Here is an 11,867-nt window from a genome sequence, read left to right on the forward strand (position 1 = left end):
ACAAAAGCCAAAATTGACAAATGGTATCTAAAACTAAAGAGCTTCTGTACAGCAAAAGAAACTACCATCAGAGTGAACAGGCAACCTACAGAATGGCAGAAAATTTTTGCAATCTAGTCATCTGACAAAGGACTAATATCCAGAACCTACAAAGAACTCAACAAATTTACAAGAAAAAAACAAACAACCCCATCAAAAAGTGGGCAAAGGATATGAACAGACATTTCTCAAAAGAAGACATTTATGCAGCCAATAGACACATGAAAAAATGCTCATCATCACTGGCCATCAGAGAAATGCAAATCAAAACCACATTGACATACCATCTCACACCAGTTAGAATGGCGATCATTAAAAAGTCAGGAAACAACAGGTGTTGGAGAGGATGTGGAGAAATAGGAACACTTTTACACTGTTGGTGGGACTGTAAACTAGTTCAACCATTGTGGAAGACAGTGTGGCAACTCCTCAAGGATCTAGAACTAGAAATACCATTTGACCTAGCCATCCTATTACTGGGTATATACCCAAAGGATTATAAATCATGCTGCTATAAACACACATTCACACGTATGTTTATTGTGGCACTATTCACAATAGCAAAGACTTGGAACCAACCCAAATGTTCATCAGTAACACACTGGATTAAGAAAATGTGGCACATATACACCATGGAATACTACGCAGCCATATAAAAGGATGAGTTCGTGTCCTTTGTAGGGACTGGTTGCAGCTGGAAACCATCATCCTCAGCAAACTATCGCAAGAACAGTAAACCAAACACATGTTCTCATTCAGAGGTGGGAATTGAATGGTGAGAACACTTGGACACAGGAAGGGAACTTCACACACTGGGGCCTGTTGTGGTGTGGGGGGAGGGGGGAGGGATAGCATTAGGAGATATACCTAAGGTAATTGATGAGTTAATGGGTGCAGCACACCAACATGGCACATGTATACATATGTGACAAACCTGCACGTTGTGCACATGTACCCTAGAACATAAAGTAGAATAAAAAAAAAGAAAAAAAGAAAAACAACTGTGGCATATACAAACAATGAAATATTATTCAGTCTTTACAAAGAAGGAAATACTGCCATATGTGACTATGTGAATTAACCTAGAGAACATTATACTAAGTAAAATAAGCTAGTCACAAAAGACAAATACTCAATGATTCCACTAACAGAAGGTATTTAAAATAATCAAACTCATAGAAGCAGAGAATAAAATAGTGGTTGTAGGGGCTGGGGCAAGGACGAAATGGGGAATATGTTAAATGTGTATAAAGTTTCCATTATGCTGGATGAGTAACTTCTAGAGATCTGCTATACAAGTTGGTGCTTATAGTCAGCAGTACTGTATTGTGCACTTTAAAAAATTGCTAAGAGGGTAGACCTCATAGTGAGTGTTCTTACTACAATAAAAGGAGAGTCCTGAGGAAACTTTTAGAGATGATGGATATATATCAATTACTTTAATTGTAGTGATGGATTTATGGTGTATGCCTATGTCCAGACTTACCAAATTGCTTGCATTAAATATGTGCAAGTGTGTGTGTATGTGTGTGTGTGTGTAAAATCTTACCATAAAGCCAGTAATCAAGAAGGTGTGTTATTTGTATAAACACAGACATACTGAACAATGGAACAGAATAACAACCCTTAATAAGTGAAATAATTCTGGTCCTTGAAGACACAATTCTAAAAGACAAAAATATAACCCAGAAATTTTTCTCCTGAGTATCTTCCAAATAGAAACAGAAATATTCATTCATGCAAAGACTTTTACATGAATGTTTATAGCAGAAATACTTGCAGTGGTTAAAAAGTGAAAGCAACCCAAATGTCCATCAATTGCTGAATGGACAAACCACATTACTCAAAATCTGTACTTGTCAGTCTAGATCAACCTCTGTTACTCAGTCTGGATCTCACGGACCTCAAACTTCATTTCTTCACCCTCTGGACATCTCTGCCTTGCCAATCCCTCATTCTCAATTTTGTCATCCACTGGGATGTAGGTTATCAGCATTTATGGGTATGAAACTTGGGGCTGATGGATCACAATTTTTAAAAAGCCAATATCTCCAGTTGATCTAATCTTTATCTCCCACTCTAAAAATTTTAACTCCTACAGATAGCCACCGTTTCTCTTGCATCTTCAAATTCTCCTACTCTAGCGGTTACTCCCATCAATATACAATTTATGCTCTACTGTCCTCCATTTTAAACAAATACCTTCCCTTGATGACACTTCTCTATCAGCTTGTTGTTCTATATACTTGCTGTCCTTCACAGCACAACTTTTCTGATAAGTTGTCTAATCGGTTGTCTTCCACCCCCTTCCAATCACTCTTATATTCCCTCTTGTCCTTTAAACAAGTTTTTTTTTTTTTTAACGGTCTTTAATAATTTGTATGCTGTCAAATCAAATGACAATTTCTTTGTTCTTGTTTAACCTCTTAGCAGCACTAAACACTGCCCTTCCTTAAAACTTCACTCTTTCTTCTCCTGTATTCCATGAAAATACCCTCTTCTGGTTTTCTTTCTTCCCATGTGAACTCTTTTCCTTGACTTATTTGTTAGCTCATTTGCTGCTAAACTTCCTCTACATATTGATGTGCTCCAAGTTGTAGCCTTTAATTCTCTTCTCCTTTTCTACATTTTCTCTCTAGGAAATTTCCTTTTCACTTTATTACTGTACTTAATATCTACATCTTCCAACTCCTGTATCAATCAGGTTGATTTGTTGCAAACAACAGAAAAATACTCTACATTACTAAAATGGAATCTGATGTAAGGGCATTGAGCTGTACAGGGAATCAACAGGAAGGCTGTAGAACCATGATTAAACAGCAAGCAGAATCCATGCTAGCCTGGGAAGTAGAAACAATTGTGAAAGTCATGCCTGAGAAAGTCTAGTTTGGGCATTCTTACTTGCAACACTGCTACTCTGGCTATCTGGTGCTGCTGACACTTGACTTGTAATGCTTATGTTGCTGAATGTCTTGTGCTCAAAACAAAAATAATTTGTTAATTTTTTTCTGGGTATTCAAAATCCTGAGTGGGAGCATTTGATGGTCACAATCTACACCAGCTTTCAAAGGCTGAGGTTGGGAGTGTAAGGTCTAGCTTGGTTTCTGTTGTGGGAGGTGGGGGCACTGCCTCTCATCATCATTTAAACAGTGGTTGAAACTCTCTGAAGGATGGAGCTTCAGATACTGAGAAGACTGAAAATAAAGAACGAATAGAAAAATCTGCGTATCTAGCTTTGATCACTCCTTTGGGGTCCAGACTCAGCATCTGGAAGTTAGCATGACTAAAATTAAACTTATGATCCTCGCCTAAACAAAACAAAATATGTTAACGCTCTTGCAGTCTTTCTTATACGAGTAAAGCTACCATCCATCTTCTCAGATCAAAAACCTAGGCATCATCCTTGGTTTTACTTCTTTTACCTTTATATCTTATGTTGAATGATTCAGCATATCCTGCCTACTCTGCCTTGTAATATATCCAGATTTCATCTCCACTTTTCTCCATTTCTACTGGTAGTCCCCTAGTTTAGGCTACCACTGATCATTTACTCAGACAACCTAAATTAGGAGGTAATTGACCTCCTAACTGGACTCCTTTGCTCTATTCTTTTTCCACTGTTTTTCACACTATAAAGTGATCATTTAAATCGAGTGACATGATAACTCAGTTGTCTGTGTCCCTCCGTTGGCTTCCCATTTTAGTTAGAATAAATTCTAGACTTCTTGGTATAAATAAGACCTTATATGATATGGCTGCTACCTAGTCTCTGACCGCATCTCGTGATTTTTTCATCCCTCCAATTTATCCTACTATTACTCACTACTTTAATTATGCTCCAGTCACTCAGGCATTCCTTTGATTCCTAGAATTAAGCAAACCCTTTACCACCTGATTCTACCAATTGCTTTCCAAAGGTCCAAAATGCTATTTCTGGTCTGTTCACATGGCTGGTTTCTCATCATCTTTTGATAGTAGGTCAAGTGTAACATTCTCAGAGATGTCTTATCTAGCTTTACTTTTGCATTATCTTGTTTTTTTGCCTTTTGGTTTTGGTTCACTTGGTGTTGTCCCCTCTTAGGCCTGGTAACTGTTTATCAACAACCAAACACTATGTATGAAGAATTGTAAAGAAAATTTTAGGCTTATAAAAATGTTATCTTCCTCTGTTTCTGGAAGGCAATTAAGATAGGAACAGATTATCTTATCAGAGTTTGAGATGATGTAAAGCTAGTCTTAGTCTCTGTGAGAGATGATCACAACCTTGTATAGGTTCACTGCTGTACACCTAGTATCCAGCAGTTTCTCTCTAGAACACTATTGGCACTTTTGATAGAGAAATTCATTTTGTATGACTGTCCCACACATTGCAAGATTTTTATTATTTCTCCCAATCACTGTGACAAGCTTCACCCATTACCAGAAGCCTCCTAGGGAGACATTAACATCACTGATTGAGATATAATATCTTGAACAATATAAGAGGCACAGTAGGCATACAATGAATGGTTCTGGTTCAACAAAAAACTGACAGCCTCACAAATCAACATCCATGTTGCTTAGGGTTGCCAGTCTGGGACCCCGAGGAATTATGGCATTTGAAGAGAAATAATGTGTATCGATTATTTTAAAACATCCTCTGTTTCAAGAGGCAAAGCTTGAATGTGCAATGGGGTGATAACTTCGGTTTTCTCAATCTAGCTTGAACTATATTATAGAAAAGCTACTAATAATAATAGACCCTGTTTATTGAGTTACTAAGAGCCATAAAAAGGCCTACTTTGTTAGAGTGCCAGCAACTTTTTTTCCGGATGCTTCAGGTGGAATCCATTTCTTACTCTTGTGTCAGCTGAAATTTGAGCTTGAAAGAGACACTCTATTCTGAGGGAATCCACTTTTACAAGCCATTTTCATTATGCAGCCATCAAAATAGACATATCTATGTATTATTCTGAGAAACTCCACACACTGGGGCATAATTTATATGCAGATTCTTCAAATTAAGGTAGTAAATACTAAGCTGAATAATATAAAAAGCTGTATTGATAATATAAGGTATATCTTGGCAGAGATCAAGATGTTACCTCTTTTTTGGCTGGGCCAGAGAGAATGGGAGTTAGTTTTCTAGTCTTAGAGAATGTGGGACAGAATCAAGTGGGATCACAGTCTGATGAAGTAATTAGATTCCTGCAATATTGTTTTAGGTCAGGGCATAAGTAGTGGACATTCCATGATATGCAAAACCATAGTGTCACCATTTTGTGCATTGTAATATCCTCTATTTTCCTAAAATGGGTAACATGTCTGTTAAACCTTATAGTCTGCAGTTAGCAGTGTTTTAGGAATGAAGGAACAGGTAGGTCTGGGAAAGGAAAGAGCAGTAGCTGCAGAATTGGATGGAGACCCTGACAGTTCCCCACTAGAGAAGGCTGGAACTGCCAACTAAGCCGGAGGTGACAAGTAACAACCCCCATGGATTTCTGGAACACGTAAGCACTGCCCAGGGAATTTAATATATATTAAGGGAGAGTTCCTGTAGTCAGCCAGGTGACGGTCTCAGAAGGAACTTACTTGGTATTGTTGGAAGAGACAGCGGGGTGGAGTTGGGGAAGAGAGAGAGAGAGAGAGAGAGAGGCTTTTCTCCACCTCTGCCTCTCCGTTTTTCAGCCCACAGAGAAGATCAAACAGAACTTGAAATGGGTATGTGTTTACATATGAGAGCTGAAAAAAGACAGTAAAATATTACCTTGGTCAGTCTCAGCTGGAAACATGTGTGTCAGGTGACTCAATGTTTTGCTGCTCTGTGCATGTCTACAAATGACCACAAACGTGCTGTCAGTATTGATTTGGGGGTTACAAATAAATTTTAGCAAGTATACAAATTCCAGTATACACCAGAATTCAGCAAGGGGGTGATGAAGACCTTCTGAGGCACAGAAACTCGAGATAGCAACATAGAGAGTGAAGTGAAGCCCCTGGCCTAAATAGGCTTTGGAGTCAAGAGGCCCTCCCCATTGTGGGAAAAAGGTAAGCAGAAAATCCCTAGCAATGCGCATTCTCACCTTGGATGCCTGCAATCCTAGCTACAGGAGAGCCTGACAGCCCTCACTGGTCCTGAGTCCAGTATAGGGAGCTGCCTAGAGTTCATGTGACTGCATTCTTTTAGAGAGGGAATTCACACTACGTTTTCCCGTGACCCCAGGACTCACTGGGGCTCAGGCTGCTGCATCATGGTGCCATTTTGAGAGCAGAGTCACCGGAGTATGTATTGCCCTTGATGTTCAATAGCCCCTGCATCTCCACATCCTTGGAGCCCTGTCAATATCTCACCACAACCACCTACAGTGCTGCACAGTGGAGTGTTGAAGTCCTCAACTATTATTTATTGGGGTCTAGTTATCCCTTTAGCTTTAATAACATTTGCTTTATATATCTGGGTGCTCAGGCGTTGGGTGCACACATATATTTACAATTGTTACATTCTTTTGTTGAATTTTTGTTACTGTATAATGTCCTTCTTCATCTCTTTTTATAGCTTTTGATTTGAAGTCTGTTTTGTCTGACATAAGCATAGTTACTCCTGCTCACTTTTGGTTTCCATTTGCATGGAATATCTTTTTCCATCCCTTCACTTTTAGTATACATGTGTGTTTTCACAGATGAGGTGAGTTTCTTGTAGGCAGTATATAATTGGGTCTTTAAAAAAACCGTTCAGCCAATCTATATCTTTTAAACAGGAAATGTAATCAATTTACATTCAAAGTTGTTATTGATTAGGTGAGGACTTACTCCTTTCATTTTATTGATTTTCCAGTTGCTTTGTATGTACTTTGTTCCTTACTTCTTCTCTTAACTTTATTTTTGCAGTCGGGTGGTTTTCTGTAGTGATAAGGTTTGACTTTTTTCTTTTTCTCCTTTGTGTGTTGGCTCCACCAGTGAGTTTTATAGTTTCACATGTTTTCATCCTCATCTTTTCACTTCCAGATGTAAAACTCCTTTGAGCATTTCCTGTAAGTCTGGTTTAGTAGCAATGAATTCCCTTATTTTTTGCTTATTTGTGAAATGTTTTATTTCTGAAGGATATATTTGCTGGGAAAGATTTTATGGGTAAGACTTCAAAAGCACAGGCAAAAAAGCAAAAATAGACAACTTGGTTATATCAAACTAAAAAGCTTCTTTACAGTAAAGAAAACAATGAACAGAGTGAAGAGTGGGCAAATGTATTTGCAAACTATTCATCTGACAAGAGATTAATATCCAGACTATACAAGGAACTCAAAAACCTCAACAGGAAAAAACAGATAATCTAATAAAAATGGGCAAATGATATAAACAGAAATTTCTTTTAAAAAAGACATGCAAATGGCCAATAAGTGCAAGAAAAAATTCTCAACGTCACTAATCATCAGGGAAATGCAAATCAAAACCATAATGAGATATTACCCCACCCCAGTTAAAATGGCTAATATCAAAAGGAAAAAAAATAACAAATGCTGGTGAGGATGTGAGGAAAAAGGAACTCTTATACTGTTGATGGGAATGTAAATTACTGTAACTATTGTAGAAAACAGTATGGCAATTCCTCAAAAAGTTAAAAATATAACTACCATATGATCCAGCAATTCTACTACTGGACATTTATCCAGAGGAAAGGAAAGAGATATCTGAATCCCCATGTTTATTGCAGTACTATTCACAATAGTCAAGATATGGAATCAATCTAACTGTCTGTCAACACGTGAATGGATTACGAGAACGTGGTATATATACACAATGGAATACTATTCAGTCGTAAAAAAGTAAATCCTATCATTCATTGCAATATGGTTAAGCCTAGAGGACATTATGTTAAGTGAAATATCAGGCATAGCTGGGCACAGTGGCTCACACCTGTAATCTCAGCACTTTGGAAGGCCAAGGTGGGTGGATTGCTTGAGCCCAGGAGTTCAAGACTAGCCTGGGCAACATAATGAGACTCCGTCTCTACAAAAAATTAAGAAATTAGCTGGGTGTAGTGGTGCATGTCTGTAGTCCCAGCTACTTAGAGGGCTGAGGGTGGAAGGATTGCTTGAGCCTGGGAGGTAAAGGCTGCAGTGAGCCATGATCATGCCACTGCACTACAGCCTAGGCAACAAAGCAAGAACCTGTCTCAGGAAATAAATAAATAAATAAATAAAAGATAAAGAAAACAAAATATCAAGCACAGAAAGATAAATATTGAATGTTTTTACTCATGTGGGACCAAAAAAAGTTGAGCTCATAAAAGTATTAGAAGAGTAGAATTGCGGTTCTTAGAGGTTAGGAAGGGTAGGCAGGAGGAAAGGATAGGGAGAGGTTGATCGATGGATACAAAATTTCAGCTAGATAGGAGGAATACATTCTAGTATTCTATAGCACTATAGAGTGACTGTAGTTAAGAATAATTTTTTAAGTTAAAAAATTAGTACATCTGGGGAATATTTTGCTTCACATAGACTAGATTATTTAATTAAAATTTATTTGTTTATTGATTCTATTACACCTAAAATTATGTATGTATGAAAAGGGATGCTAGAATTTTAGTAAAAACACAAGGACTTATAGTAAAAGCTAATCTTTTATATAACTTTTGGGACCATCTTGAACTCTATTGAAGTGTTATGTCCTTCAATCATTCTAAATTTCATAAAGATTGTCAGTTTTTCTGCCAGGTGTGGTGGCTCAGCCTGTAATCCCAGCACTTTGGGAGGCTGAAGTGGGAGCATTGCTTGAACCCAGGGTTTTAGACCAGCCTGGGCAATATGACAAGACCTCATCTCTACAAAAAATTAAAGAAAAAATTAGCTGGGTATGGTGGCATGTGCCTGTGGTCCAAGCTACTTGGGAGGCTAAGGTGAGAGGGTGGCTTGAACACCAGAGGTTGAGACTGCAGTGGGCAATGTTTGTGCCACTGCACTTCAGCCTGGGTAACAGAGTGAGACCCCATCTCAAAAAAAATAATGTCGGTTTTTCTAGGTCTGTTATATTTATGTAATACGCATTGCATTTTTCTTTTATTTTTTAATTATACAAATAATACAAGCTAATAGATTTTTAAAAGATCTTTCAGTCTATATGACACACAGGTATAATCTTTCGCCATCATACTCTCCTCTTCAAAGGAGCTACTTTGCCATTTTACTATGTAAGTTCTTCCATAAAGTTCATGCATTTTTGAGCAAGAATCTACTATATTATTTATAAGCAATAAAAAATTCATCCATTACATTTTGAAGCCTCAGCATAATTTTCAATTGCTCAGAAACTCAAAAACTCAAAAACATTTTGATGTTACTTTATTTTATTTACATCTCATTTACTTATCTCTTAGATATAACCTTTTAAAAATGTAGTCAATTCCCAAACTTTTATGTCATTCCTCAAAAGCATCAACCCTCTCAAGACAATGAATATTACATACCGTACTGAACAGCCTTTCAATTTCAGCAAGTAGAACACAAAATGGTGGGCCTACATGTTTAGTTGGATCATAAGAAAGAACATACATGAGGTTCTGAAACCCTTTACCCAGGTTGGACGACATTATAACTGCGTAGCATTTGTGATCACCTGGATTAATAGCAACTAATGCTCTTCTATCCTAAATCCTGTCAAATTTGCCAATATTTGCTCTAGGAGGATAAAAAATACAGCAACAGTACAATGAAATGTTGCCCCAAAGAACTCTTAAACACTTTGGCTCCAGGAATTTTGGTGATTGGCTCTTCTGAATAAGAAGGATTCTGCTCTTTAAAAAAACCTCAAAAAAAAAAAAATCTCATATCCCAAGTTCAATGATTTCCACACCAAGTACACTGTGTCCCCAGTCTGCAAAATATTTCATCTCAACTGCTTTTCCACACAGAGGAAAAAATACCCTCACTTGCCTTTAAGAAAAGTATCCAAATGCTGCTTTAATAGTTGATGTCCTTGTTTTTGATGAAAACCAATATTTCAGTTCACCCACTTGTCTTGCCATTCTTATAGAGTTAGTACTTGTTTATTTTGCACCTCAGTATCTGGGTACTATTCAATATCAAGTGAAGTTCTTGTACCATCCATAGTTTTGTAGACACTTGTCTCACAATCATATATCTTCAATGCCTTTATGGGTTTATTATAAAGGATGCTGCAAAGGATAAAGATGAAGAGATATGTAGAGTGAGGTAGGCATGCCATGCTCCAGGAACCTCCAAATGTTCAGCTACCAGGAAGCTCTCTGATATGTTTAGGCTATGTCTCCATCCAAATCTCATCTCGAATTTTAGTTCCCATAATCCTCATGTGTGGTGAGAGAGACTCAGTGGGAGGTAATTGAATCATGGGGGCGGTTAACCCCATCCTGTTCTTGTGATAGTGAATGAGTTTTCACAAGATCTGATGGTTTTATAAGGGACTTTTCACCCTTTGCTCAGCACTTCTCTCTCCTGCCACCCTGTGAAGAAGGATGTGTTTCCACCATGATTGTAAGTTTCCTGAGGCCTCCCCAGCCATGCAGAACTGTAAGTCAATTAAACCTCTTTTCTTTATAAATTACCCAGTCTGGGGTATTTCTTCATAGCAGTGTGAGAACAAACTAACACACTTTCCAACAATAATTTATTGTATATTTTTAAATAGAAACAAAGATTTTAGATGTTCCCAACACAAAGAAATTGTAAATGTTTGAGGTGATATACATTCTAATTACCCCAATTTGGTCATTACACATTGTGTACATTTATTGAAATAACACTTCATGCTCCATAAATATGTATGATTATTACATGTCAATTAAAAACAAAATTTCAAAAAAATTGTTTGACTATGTATGCAGGGGATTATTTCTGGACTGTCTATTCTATTCCATTGGTCTGTGTGTCTGCCTTCATGCCAGTACCAACATTATTGATTACTGTAGCTTTGTAGTAACTTTTGAAATTGAGAATTTTGATTCCTCCAACTTTGTTCTTCCTTTTCAAGATTATATTGGTGATTTAGAATCCCTTGAAATTTTATGTACATTTTATAGTTCTACTACTCCATTTCTACACAAAAGGCCACTGGAATTTGATAAGGATTAAACTAAATCTGTACATCACTTTAGATAGCATTGATATTTTGTGAATAATGTCTTTCAATACATGAAAACATATTTTTTTCAATTTTTAAAGGCTTTCTTTAATGTCTTTCAGCAATGTTCTATAGTTTTCAGTGTGCAAGTCTTTCACAACCTTGGGTAAATTTATTCCCAGGTATTCTTTGTATGTCACTGCAAATGTCATAGGTTTCTTTACTTTTTGTTTTGTTCATTGCTGGTATATAGAAACAACTGAATTTTAGACTAGTATATAATTTTGCTGAATTCATTTATTAGCTCTAGTAGCTTTTTTTGTGGATTATATGTGATTGTCTACATATAGGATTATGGCACCTGCAAATAGAGATAGTTTTACTTCTTCCTCTCTACTTTGAATGCGTTTTATTTCATTTTTTGCCTAATTGCCCCAGTTAGAACTTTCAGTACAATGTTGAATATCAGTGATAAAAGCTTGTCTTGTTCCTGATCTGGGGGAAAGGTTTTAGTGTTTTGAAACTGAGCATGGCGATAGCTATAGTTTTTTAAATAAATGCCTTTTAACATGTTGAAGAAGCTACCTTTTACACTTACAATTTTTTTTTTTCTGATTTTGTCATGAAAGGGTGTTGGATCTTGTCACATGTCTTTTAAACATCAATTTGGATGGTTGTAATTTTTCCTTTCTTCATTCTATTAACGTGGTGTATCACACTGATTAATAGTAATATGTTAAAACACCCTTACATTCTTT

At 37.0% G+C, this 11,867-nt stretch overlaps 1 pseudogene; it reads right to left on the reverse strand.

Moving 5' to 3' along the window:
• Positions 1–9,373: 9,373 nt before the first annotated feature.
• On the reverse strand, positions 9,374–10,125 carry LOC126946596 (thiopurine S-methyltransferase-like; annotated as a pseudogene).
• Between the last annotated feature and the right edge of the window lie 1,742 nt (positions 10,126–11,867).

Source organism: Macaca thibetana, chromosome X, assembly GCF_024542745.1.
Source record: "Macaca thibetana thibetana isolate TM-01 chromosome X, ASM2454274v1, whole genome shotgun sequence".
Classification (NCBI taxonomy): domain Eukaryota; kingdom Metazoa; phylum Chordata; class Mammalia; order Primates; family Cercopithecidae; genus Macaca; species Macaca thibetana.